General features: G+C 43.7%; 1 long non-coding RNA gene across 1 annotated transcript; it reads right to left on the bottom strand.

Moving 5' to 3' along the window:
• Nucleotides 1-348: 348 nt before the first annotated feature.
• LOC130592772 (uncharacterized) lies at nt 349-10,785 on the bottom strand. The gene is made up of 3 exons (XR_008970658.1): nt 9,985-10,785; nt 951-1,081; nt 349-501 (listed from the first exon to the last, which is right to left on the bottom strand). It is a non-coding gene; the product is annotated as an uncharacterized LOC130592772 (long non-coding RNA).
• Nucleotides 10,786-12,172: the final 1,387 nt, after the last annotated feature.

The following is a 12,172-nucleotide window of genomic DNA, read 5'->3' as shown; positions in this document are numbered from 1 at the left end:
AAGACAGCAAGGCTTGCGGGGCAGTGCAAGAGCTGAAGACAAAGTGTTCCAGTAGGCTCACAGGAGAGGGTCCAGGCTAAAGGGATGAATGTGAGGTGCCAAGATGTGGGAGGTACAGAGAGGCCATTTAAGTTGTGTGCCAGATTGACTCGGAGGCTCTTGAGTACATACCTGGTTTTATCTGACGCAGTTAACCATAGGGTATGCGACTTGCAAGCATTAGCAGCAGAACTATAGGATCATAGAAACAACCAGGTTGGAAAAGACCTTTAAGATCATCAAGCCCAAGGATGTGTGCATGCTTTTAATACAAGGCTTATTTACTGCTCACCGAAAGATCTCTCAAAGCTGTTTTCTAGGGAGGGCAAACACATGGCTGAGATGTGCATGTGTGCCTGCCTCACGTGCAAGAAATGGTGCAAAGGGATTCACCATTTTAGTTCTGGTAGCTCATGTACTCTGTAGCAAGGAGATCATATTGGTCAGATTGCCATTTTGCACCTTGAGCAAATGAATTAACAAGTTTGGCTATTTGTACTTGATAAAATTTTGAAGTGCCCGTGTTAAATCCCAGGATTTAATGCTATTAATATAATGTCACCCTCTTTTTTTTTTTTACTTTTTGTAGCTTCTTATCTTTCAGTGTAATTTCCTTAATAAAGCTTGTAAGTTCAGCAGTAATATCAACTTTGCCTTTAGCTAAGTAAGAAGGAATCCAGTAGAACTATGATACATTTGACGTGATTAATTTTTTCAGCTTGCTTTTGCTGTTTCTTTCTGTCTTTGGAAAACAAGGGCCCTGTTGTAGGGTGAGTTTAATTGTGCTTTCCAACACCACCCATCCTGCAGCTTGCGCTATGACCTTTAAGGGAGGAGCAGGGACCTCACTGCCATTTGGCTGGACAAGGTCACTTTAACCTTTGAAGAAAACCAGACAGTTTTTACCTTACCATAACAGGTCTGCAGCTGGCTGTGCTGGTGTCTTGCCCATGGGTTCACTTCTGAGCTCCTCAAGATGCCCCGGCTGAGGTTCCCAGCAGATACACACTGCAAAATCCATTGAGTTTGCATAATGTTGCCACTGAGGAAAATTCAAACCAGGTGATGTAAATACCAGTGAATACCAGTGAAGGGAACAGGACCATGCTTACGAGTCTTGATAACGGTAATTTAAAGTACGTTCCAAGTGCTGGTAGCAAAGATGAAGGCAAACTTCATTTAAGTCTGTGAAAGAGCTGTTAAGTGCTGGTTGCTGACACAAAGAACGCATTCCTATATAAACGTTTGATCTTGCAGACTTTTATAATGCTGTGAACAAATCTTTCCTGATGAATGATGACTCAGAACAGAGCTTTTCACTTGGCATTTGATAATTCATTTCAATTGCAGCAGGAAATAATCGTTCTATTCAAGCATACTGGGATGTACTTAGTCTGTCCCTAATGAGTACATTAGAACAGGCAACTCATCCCTGTCTGATTTTAGCACAGGCCACAAACTTTATGACTGAGTCATTATTCAGTCACCTCTCGGGCCTAAAGAATAAAATTCCAATGAGCTGCAGTGGTTTAATCACAGTGTTTTTCCTTTTTATAAATCACTCGGGTATCCACTGATTTGTTGGAGGAATCTGGGAACCTTTCATTGGTGAACCTTGTGTTGTATTTTCTCTGTTTTGCTTCAAAGGCTTAAAACCAGAGCAATATGATGCATTAGTTGATTGGGGAACAGCCTGACTGAAGGAAAATGAACTAGTTTAATTTTGCCTACAGTCAGAATACAGCCTAAATAAATAGTTCAAACACAGGCAGAGTATTCAAAGAGAAGGGGATGACTCAGGAGAACATGTCATGCCAGCACCTGGCATGCTGGTATCGCCTATGAGACCCTTTAGCGTTTCTATTAGGTACACCTGAGTCACCCACAGTGTCAAAAGACGTGTACCACCTGGCTTAGAAACTGCTCTGCTGCATTGGTGACCCGTCTCGCTCAGAGAACGTGAGTTGTTTGCTTTCCTTTCTGGTTTTGCTTCCACTAGGAAAGGCACAACTGGACCCTTCAGGTCACCCTGTTTGCTGGGGGCATGAAGGCGTAGTGAAAGAAGATCGGCCCTTGCTAAAACTGTCAGGCTTCAGAAAACGGTCTGGTCTGTTTCTAAACCCTACCAAACAGCAGGGGGAAATCTGGTAGGTGCCGGTCGATGTATCATAGAGCGTGGAACATTTGTGCGCTTAATTCTCACCGGGGCAGTCTCGCTGTCTTCGGGGAAGGTGAATGAACGTAGTGAAGTGTCTCTATAGTAATGAAAGAACACTCATTGTGCCACTGGAGATTGAAGCTGCATGGCCCCGTGGGTAATAAATTGCTAGTGTTCAGGCTCATGAGAGCATCAAGGAAAGCTGATGCAGAGTACTCTAATGACCATTATAACTGGCTGCAGTGAAAAGACTGTTATTTAAGTACATTTCAAAACGTACGGTAAATTGGGCAAAGGTACAGCTGTGCTTATGTGCTGAGACAGCCTCCGGTCTTATTCAGTCTGACAGACTTTGCTCTTTGCATTTAGGTTTCATCTGCGTGAGCTGAATGCTCTTGGTATTTATGGCCTCTGCTTGCAAGGGAGGCAGGAATGCCAGGCAGAATTGGTTGTGTTAACAGATTATCCAGCTGAACAGCACAAGCTTTGGGTGAAGGTGAGGTAGCGGAAGGTCCAGCCACCATTTGGCACCGCAGTGTTGCCATCCTCCCAAAACACCTACTTGCAGTGTTTCTGAGTGAATCTGAGAAGGATCTTTGAGACAAAGGGACAATACTTTACACTGCCATGGAGAAACAAGAGTTTTGCTTTCTATGACCACCTGGACCAGACAGTACAGACTTTCCTCCCCATTGCATGTAAGAGAGGTTTGTTTGATTGATGTCTACTCCTAACCCACTTTGTAAGTTACTTGGTTTACAGAACCATTTGAGTGCTCATATTTGGTTGAAAATAAGGGAGGACAAGCACGTATCTTTGCTGTGCCATATGGGCAGGGAAATTTATGGCATACTGTCGGTCAGATACATCCTTGCTTTGGGATTTCCAGCTTGAGACAGGTCAAAAGTTCTCATCTTACACTTTTCTGGCTGCGTACTTCATGGTTGACTTTACCTTTTGGCTGTTAGGGTGTTTTGGGTCTAGTTGGGCTGTTTTTTGAGGGTAAGATATTGCAGAGTCATGCAATATGCACATTTCAATCCATTTATCACCTAACAGGTACATTGTGATTGAGTATTTGAGACAAGCAACTCACAGTAAGCAAGCTGCCAGCAACATTTGGGCAGCTAGCACTGCAACAAATCATCTATGTGAGCTTCATGTTCAGCACACGGGGTCAGACCTGTGCTTCCCAGGAATCAAGTAATCCCCAATTTGTTTGAAGTGTAGTAAATAAAGGTGGACATCTTAGCTAACGAATTACCCATGGAGAAAATAAAGCAGACAAATTACAGTAAACTGTTTGTATTTGTGACCTTCCTAGAGAATAAAGTGACCGAGTTAGGATTGAAGAGTTACTGCATGGGTGTTTGCTGACACCATTTGGTTGCTGAATACATTTGCAGTGATTGGTGGAAATCAGTCCAGTCTTTGTCAGGCAAAAGGGAGACTTCTTGAGTGAAGCCAATGGAAGCTTAGTGGAAAGACACATGGCTTAAAGAGCAGTTTACTAAGGAGGGGCTCTGTGGTCTGCGTGAAGCTTGAGGTGAGGACATCATCCAAATACTGGTTGTATCCAGAGCATTACCAAGTAACTGTCAAGGTAAAGGAATGAACTGGAAGTTTTTCTCCCCTTTGCTTGAGTTCCCAAAGATTATGGAGAAGCTACACAGAAGTAGCTCATTAACTCTCAACCTCTTGCTTTTTCTTCCTCTTTATACCTGTGACTAACGAGATCACTTAAGTCACCAGTCAGATGCTGAAAGTTGATTGGCATTTATTAATAAGTCAATTTCCTTATTAGTGTTGGAGCTGGTATCAGCAATTCTACAAAGTTCTTTCTTCACGTGCCTCCAAACATTGTTAGCTGTTTGCTTGTCAGTGCATCACCATCTCTGCACCCTTCCTGAATCCAAAAAACAAAAATCAAGGAAGCAGCTGACGTTACACTGGACATGCAATGTGTAAAACTGGGGATGCGAGCAAGCATTTCTCTCTCTGTGTTAGCACTCTACTGCATTTGTTTGATTCTTTGTCTATTTATGGCCCTTTCTGAAACTACGCCAGGGCATGAGAGCTGAATGTCTTGAAGCAGCTGAGAGCACTTGTGTTTAGACATGAAGTTAAAGACCAGAAGTTTTGATGAGTGACAGCTGTAGCATAAGCAGGTGCTAAATGCTGTCAGCCTGCCCAGATTAGGCTCATTCAGGTAGGTAGCTGGAAATAGTAGCACACCCATATGAAACAGTTGTTTGGTGTTTGCACTGAACAGAACTCTCTGTTGTCTTTAGTCATTTCCAGCTTACAAAAAAGAGAAAGGTCCCTTCATTCCTATTCAATAAAATCCCTGTCAGTTGGAGGCTTTTCCTTTTGGGAAAACCCTCCATTTGGAGTGTTCAGTGCTTGTGTTACCCAATTTGCCCAATGGTCGCTGATTCTTCTCGAGTCTCTTTTACTGGCCCATACTGTTTGAAATGCCTAGTGTTCCCACTCCATCAGTTTCAGGTGGGCTAAAATTAATCTGTATGGTATTTTGGCATTAACTTTGACACCTGACAGCTTGTGAACATGTATAGTAACTATGCTGGTGGGTAGGAGCATGATTAAGCAAAAAAGAAAGTCACAAGGGAAGGGAAGGAATAAATACAGTTAAAAGCATTGCCAATATTCTGCGGCATTAAGATTTCAGAGCTGTGAGGAGTTTATGTCAGTGTTTCACAAATTGTATTGGGTTTGCCTCTAAAATGGCGATAATAGAATAAAACACCTTATTTGTGGTTTCAAGTCAGCCAGAGACTTGCAATCGGCTGTCACATTAAAACAGAGAGGCTGTCATTGAATCAGCATGATCTCCATCAGGCATACAGGCTGTCCACGCATCCCTCCCTGTGAAAGCAGGTTCCTTTGAAGAGTCTTTTTCCTTGTGACTCTCAGACCTATGAAGGACTTAAATTTTGAGTGGACCCAAATTAGCTGTGCTTGTTTTAAGGCAGGAGCTGAACCTTTGAATTGCACAGGCTTGAACCGTTCCACTGAAAACAATGAGACTCTCTGAGGGTTTTACTTTGCTGTCACTGAAGTAACTGAAAATTGGATCTGGGTCTGAAGGATTAGAGATTCAGGCATCACTAGCACTGAGTGAAAGCTAAAAAGCTGTAAGTGTGGAAATCTTGAAGAAGCATTTATACCAACCACCAAAGAGTGCTTTGGGCATTTCATTTTGATCTTCCCCTTTGGAAGTGCACACCTTCTTCCTATAGAGAACCGGGCCAATAGCACTTGGGTTAAATATCCAAACACATCTAGTGTTAACAGCGTTAATAAGCCTCCACTTCTTGTGCAAACCTCTAGTCTTTGCTATGCTTGTCCTAAGGGAAGAAAGGCACGCAGCTAGAATGACACCTTTCTGAAGAGGGCACAAGAACTGAATGGGTCTCCATTTAGGAGAGATGACACAGCGATGCTCCCATCCTCAGCTGCAACCATCCGGTCTGCCTCTGAAATTTCAGCAGAAGCACATTGGCACAAGGCTGACTTCCAGATCAGGGGCTGAGCACAGGAGGCAAATACAGCTACCACTGGTTTCCAATGCTGGTAGACTGAAAGGTCCAGAAGGCTAAGGCGATAGCCACGCAGGGGTCATTCAGTCCAGGCAGGGTCACACGCTGTTGATTCAAAAGAAGGGTGTTACATACCAAGACTACTCATGTCATTTTGTCCAAGCACTGTCAGCAGGCAGCAGTGAAGACTGCGAAACTCTGAAAGACAGGATGCTGGTCGGCAGATGCTAGACATGAAAGTGAGCCACAGCTTGGGATGAGGCAGCATATTCCTGAAACCATCACTGCTCAGGATCTGACAGCGTTACAAAGGAAACCATTTGCCCAGTTCTGAAATATGCATTCGAACGTCTGTTCCATTAAACACACATCAGTATGTTGCCACCTGTTCTAGTCATGCTTGATGATGAATGGTATGCAGAGATAATACACCTGCCTGGCCTTGTAAATGTTCTGCAGGGAGAAATCAGAATTAGGTAATGGAAGTCAAATTTGGATGGATAGTCCTGTTACAGTCAATGTGGAATCCACTGCCCTTAATTACTTTGTTGCCTGAATTGGAAACCCTTCAAATAATGAGGGGGGGAATAAAGCTTCTTGACAGCTAAGAGCCAAAGAATATAATTTGGTTGCAAGGTCCATCAGCTACCCACAGATGACAGCAAATCCCTATGTAGATCAATCAGAGAGGTAGTAGAAAATGAAAGTAATGGTTGGCACACGCTATTTAGAGATGTTAAAGCTAATGTTGGCATGACTGAAGAGAAAGCAAGCGAGGCTGCCATCGAGATCTCATTGAAATTAGTTGGAGTCTTACACTTCCCTTGCAGGACTGTGGAGCAGACCTTGATGTGGCCATTAAAAAAGAAACAAAATGAGGAAAAGACACCAATCAAGGCCAGGAAAGCGGTTAACTTTAAGCATGCACTAATGCCTTTGCCATATGTGCTTAAGTACTTTGGACACCGGCTTATTTTCTGGCTAAAAGCTGCGATTCTGTTAATAGCTTCCAAAAAGCTTTGTCTGAGGGAATCGCACTCTTGCACCCATGTGAAGCAGATGCGGGCTTATGATGTGCTTTAAACCCTGGGGGGGGGGGTGGTGGTGTATGGAATTCCTGCCTAATACGTAAGAAATTGAAGCTGTGGGTGTCTCTGCTAGAACGACTGCGAAGTGCTGTAAATCAGCAAGAGATGAGAGGATAATATGCACATCTCACGCGCTGATTTCTGCCTGTTGGGCTCTTACACAGCGTTGACTCTGTGAAGAATCACTGCCAAATGAGTTTGCTCCAAACAGGCTCTTGGGCTGCTGTCCCACCATGGCGTTTCATTACCCATCACGTTAAAAGAGAGATGAATCATTGCAAGGGCTCACTGTGCTTCCGGATTTCCTAGTTTATCAAGCTTGCATACGGCTTTCTGAGGTAGGAGCGGTGTGAAACTCGGAAACACCTCCTCCTTCTTTCTTTTGAGAAACTGGCATTTACAGCCATGCAGCCTGCACATCAGTTGGCCATTTGCTGGTCCCTAATCAACTTACAGTTACAAAGAGCACCTGTTTGACACAAACCAAGTGCATGCTATTATAGCAGAGAGCTCAAATGCTTTGTATTCTGTATTTATCGTATCTACGTAACATATAACCCCCACGAGAAATAGCAAATGCAAGTGAATCAAAGCTGGGAAGAAAGAGTCAGGTTTTATAACTAGTTAATATTCCTTTTGCAAGCTTCTCCCATGAACAAGCTCTCACTGGGCTGCAAAATACTACGATCATGACTATAGGTATTTCATCAAGGAGCCGTACTGATGTGACCAGAATCTGGTTGTGAACCTTGTCACTGAAATCCAAACACTGATGCAACCTCCTCTGAAGTTCAAGGACCATCAGTTCTGGATTCAGTAAACTATTGCTCATCAGTTGGGATGTTGAACATAGCACTGCAGACAAATACCGGGATAATGACATAGGGTGGTTCTCATACCATATAACTTAGGAGCTAATTTAGGTACCCAAGTCACTTAAAGAGTCTGCAAAGAAACACCGATTCCCTCGAGGGAGAATTCAAAATTAAGTATCTAGGAGAGCTTAAAACAGCTGATGTGAACACACCAAATGCCCTACGTGGTTTGCAATCCCCCTTGTACTTTAACTGCTCATGGCATTTCTCACAACCCCCTTGTTGAAAGCTGTTGAGTGACCTTGCAGAAGTCTGCCAGAGTTCTGGTCCATGCCACACTGCAGGAGGCTGCTTTTGCCTGGTCCCCCTGTGTCATACTTTGGTAGCAGGGGAACTCTACTAATGCATACCCTAAAGCAGGGTATTTATAAAATAGGATTGCACGTTTGATCCCTGATGTTCCCAACTGAAGATACGGTACTGGGCTCATATAAAATGTCCCTGTCAGCAGGTGCTTGAATTGTTGCATACTCCTGAGGTGCCTGACATGTTATTAATACCCTTTCTTATTCCAGGCTCTGGTTTGTGAGGCTGCTAAACACAATGTGTGCGCTGCATGTCAGTCACCTGCAGTATTATCCCAGGAGTTTAAGCTGAAGCAAGGCCTGACACATATAACGAAATAAAAATCACTCAGCAATGTACATCCCTGCATTGTACTCAGTTCTTCAAAGGCCTGATTGGCCCAATCCTTTCCTGACAGATGCCAATGACCGCATTAAGTGCAGTGTTGTGAGACAGAAGGCTTTCTACCACATAAACAGTCTTAATAAATAGATGTAAAATGTAGAACCGTAGAGAGGACAGCTGGAAAGAACCTTAAGATGTCACCTACAGGAGGCCAGACAGCCCAAAGGACATTTCTCTAACCTCTTCCTTAAGAACCCTACACATGGACCTTCCCCAAGTGGGCTATTCCCTGATTTTACTGCCCTTAACCGAGCCAATGTGCTTCCTGATGTCTTGCCAGAGTACTTTTTTGCCCACTGTTTTTTTTGTCTTATCCATTATGGATGCAGAAATTGGAAGGCGCCCTTCCTTGCAGAAGCTTTTTATGTATTTAAAAACTATTACCAGGTCTCTGCTTCATTTTCTCTTCACTAGACTGCACAGAACCAATTAGTTCAATTTTTCGTTGCAGGTCATGTTTTCTAGTTCTCTGATCATTCTCACACTGAATAATAAGAGCTTTGTAAAAGGAAGAAGGGAAGAAAATTATTGTGCTGGTTATTATTAAAATTAATGATTCAATCACAATCCATTTTATTGGGGTTATTGCTAATCTAACTTTACCTTTAATGCTTAATAATGTGTACACAGATATATCCCTATGTATTGTATTTCTGTGTTATGTTGGCTCACGGTCTTTGTAAGTTGTATTTCAGGAAATAGAAGAAGCCTACAAGCCAAACAGGGATGCTCTCAGGGCTAAGAAATACAGATATCCTCTTTTTCTCACGATATGGTAGCTAATGCTTCACAGAGAAGACAGCCGCTTGTCTGAAACTGTGTATGTGCTACCAATGCACAAGTCCATGGCAGTAGTGTAAACAGCTTCAGGTAGACTATCCTACCTTGCCCTGCTGGATGCAGTCCCAGGTTCTGGGGCTTCTGCAGCATCAGCTGCAAATCCCATATTACCCAGTTACCCCTCCAGTTCTTGCTTATTCCCTCAGCCCCGTGGTTGACCATGGACTCAGTGACTGCAGCATAACAGATGGGAGAGTTGAATTTAGATTGCACCACAGTGCCAGGCTTCCCTAACTGATGAAGCTGCCATCTGAACAGCCTTCCTTCGGGCAGAGGCTGGATGATGGAGTTTTCATGTACTGTATATGATACACAAGTAAGTCCATGTTGAACAATACTGAAGTGTTTCTGTATGTAGTGTTTCTGATTTGGCAGAAGTTTGCTTTGAATGGAGGCTTAAGTGATAGTCTTACACAGCTTACCAAACCTAAACACCAGGGCAGTCCCAATGGGCTGTTATCAGAGAGAAACTTCAGTTATTGACTCTTCTAGTTGAGTAGCATCTAAAACCTGAGCTATTGAGGTACTGTATAATACCAAAAGAACCTTATTATATATGATCCATATGTAAAGACTTAACGCAATACTCACATATATGTGTTGTTGGGAAAATACTCTGTTTTCAATGAATGCAAGATGAAACTTTCAAATATGTCTACCAAAACAGATGGTCCTAAGTAAAGGTGAACAGAATTTGTCATTCCTATTACCCCAAGTGCTATCCAGAGGGATACGTGACAATCAAGGAGTTAATCCAACTGCAAAATGAAGGCTTTTCATACATCTGCTCCCTTAAGAGGTGCATTCTTCATTTACACTCAAAATCTGTAAGAAAAAAAGAAAGGGAGGATAAAAGCTGGTAGAAAGCTGTGCAATTTAGGAGAGAAAGGAGAGGAACAAAACCAGAGGGGGGGGAAAGGAGGAACAAAAGAAACTCATTCAAAAAAACGAGAGCAAAGAACATCCACTAAAGACGAGAGAAAGGCTGGCATCAAAAGAGGTTTTCAGCCTCTGAAATCATCCAGCAGCCAGGCACTGCAGGTGATACCACCACCAAATTGCCTCTGTGGAGAGAGATACCCTTGCAGGACATGCTACTGGTGTAGGGGTTAAGAGAGAAAGTGTGATTTTACAAGACTGAACTTCAGAGGGATTCTTTGAGCACCAGGATTCAAGCTGTTACCCACTTACCAGATGAAGCTCAGTGGCCTGTTTTGCCTTTTGGGTTTCTCCCTTTTGATTTACCTATTATTTTTGCACTCCTGCTTCAGTGAGCTACAATAATTAAAAAAGACTTAGCTTTTAAATTAAGGTACAATGACTTGGGATTTTGCTCACGGAGAAAAATGTTCCCTATGGAAAGCTGGTATTTTCATGTACGGATATAATGTCCCCCCTAGAACACCCTTTTGAGGGAGACACAACCAAAGAAATGGGATACGATCAGAATTTTATGGGCTGCTCCGGTTTCCTATTTCCCCTGTAAAATAAATTATGCATGAATATCTTTGAGTTCCCTGGGTCATCGAACTCCTCATATCCCCCCAGGGGTGCTCAGCATCCTAATGCACCCAACGATGATGTCACATCTGTGAATCCCTGTCACCCGAATCAATTATTCATTCTCTGCCACGCACGGTGCTTTCTCTTGCTAAGCAGGGGCCTCCTCCCTGCAAAGCCACTGTTTGGAGGACGGATGGATTTCCTCTGGGGAAGCGAGTGCCTTCCCCTTCGCACTTGCAGCAGTCTGGGGACCCAGAAGCAGCCCCCACAGCTCCCAGTGTCCCCAGGAGCAGAGCAGGGCAGCATGCCCTGCATGTCTCTTCAATGCCCACCCCAGCACATCTCCCCTCCGGTGCCGACCTGTCTGCGAGAAAAAACATGGAGCAAGGATGGGGATGAGGCGATTTCATCTTCCTGGAGCCATTCGGAGCCATCCCTTGTTCCCAAGCTCAATCCTTCAGGCTGTTTACGAGGCTGTGGTTAGCTTGGTGTGTGATGATGTTAAAAAAGCTGAGGAGCTCTATGAGCCGCAGAGGTAATGAAACTGACTTCCCAGGGGGTTTCTTTCTGTTCCTTTTTTAACTGAACCGGAGGATGTAGTTCCCCTTCAGCTGTTAGCATCTCCTTTAGTTACAACTAACTCCATTAGTCATAGAATGAGCCCCCTTCCTCCCTTGCAGCCCTCCTCCTGCAGAGGGTTTGGTGGGGTGCTGTGCATCATTCAAAAGTTAGAGCTAAGAGCATCGAAAGTGGGTTGGGAAACAACTGATTGCTTGAGCCTGGTCCCACATCTCTGCCAGCGGCTATTTAATGAAAAGCAGAGAAATGAATTTATTTAGGAGGTCTCCATTCCTCTCTCATTTTTGGCTGTTTTAGAGTCATGGAGAGGGAAGGCAAAGCAAACAGACATGCACAGACTGGCTTGTTTTCGTAGAGACCAAGCTAGAAAATGTGCTTAAAGCATCTTCAGGTACTGCACTGACCTTGAGCTCTTGCACTTCATTAATTATGTGATTTTATCACCGCGTTTTCCAATTAAAAGCAATTCTCTTCCCCCTTCCTGTGTAAAAATTCACGTCCTTCCCTCTCCCACCCCTCACCAATCTCCCCCTTTCTTTCAACCCTCACAAGCCTTGGTGTGATAATGGGTAAGGAAATGCTTTCAGACAAAGGTCTGGCATTTTAATTTTGATAACCTCCCCGAGCAGCGAGGCTTGTGTGGGATGGAGATTAATGAAAGCAATGCGCAATGTGCCCCTGTCACCAGGTAGAGTTAAGAAGCAGATAACCCTCGGGGAAGGAAATAGTTCAAAAGGGGAGTAAGTAATAACACATTTTAATTTTTCATGCATCCCTACCCACTATTTAATGGAAGGAGAGCCCAAACTGCAAGGGAAGAGGAGATGAAAAAGGAGCAGC

The sequence above is a fragment of the Pezoporus wallicus genome, unplaced genomic scaffold (genome assembly GCF_028554395.1).
Source record: "Pezoporus wallicus isolate ANWC-B61680 ecotype Strahan unplaced genomic scaffold, APGP_CSIRO_Pwel_v1 contig_8721, whole genome shotgun sequence".
Taxonomy (NCBI): domain Eukaryota; kingdom Metazoa; phylum Chordata; class Aves; order Psittaciformes; family Psittacidae; genus Pezoporus; species Pezoporus wallicus.
This window is presented reverse-complemented; position numbering and strand designations above follow the sequence as displayed.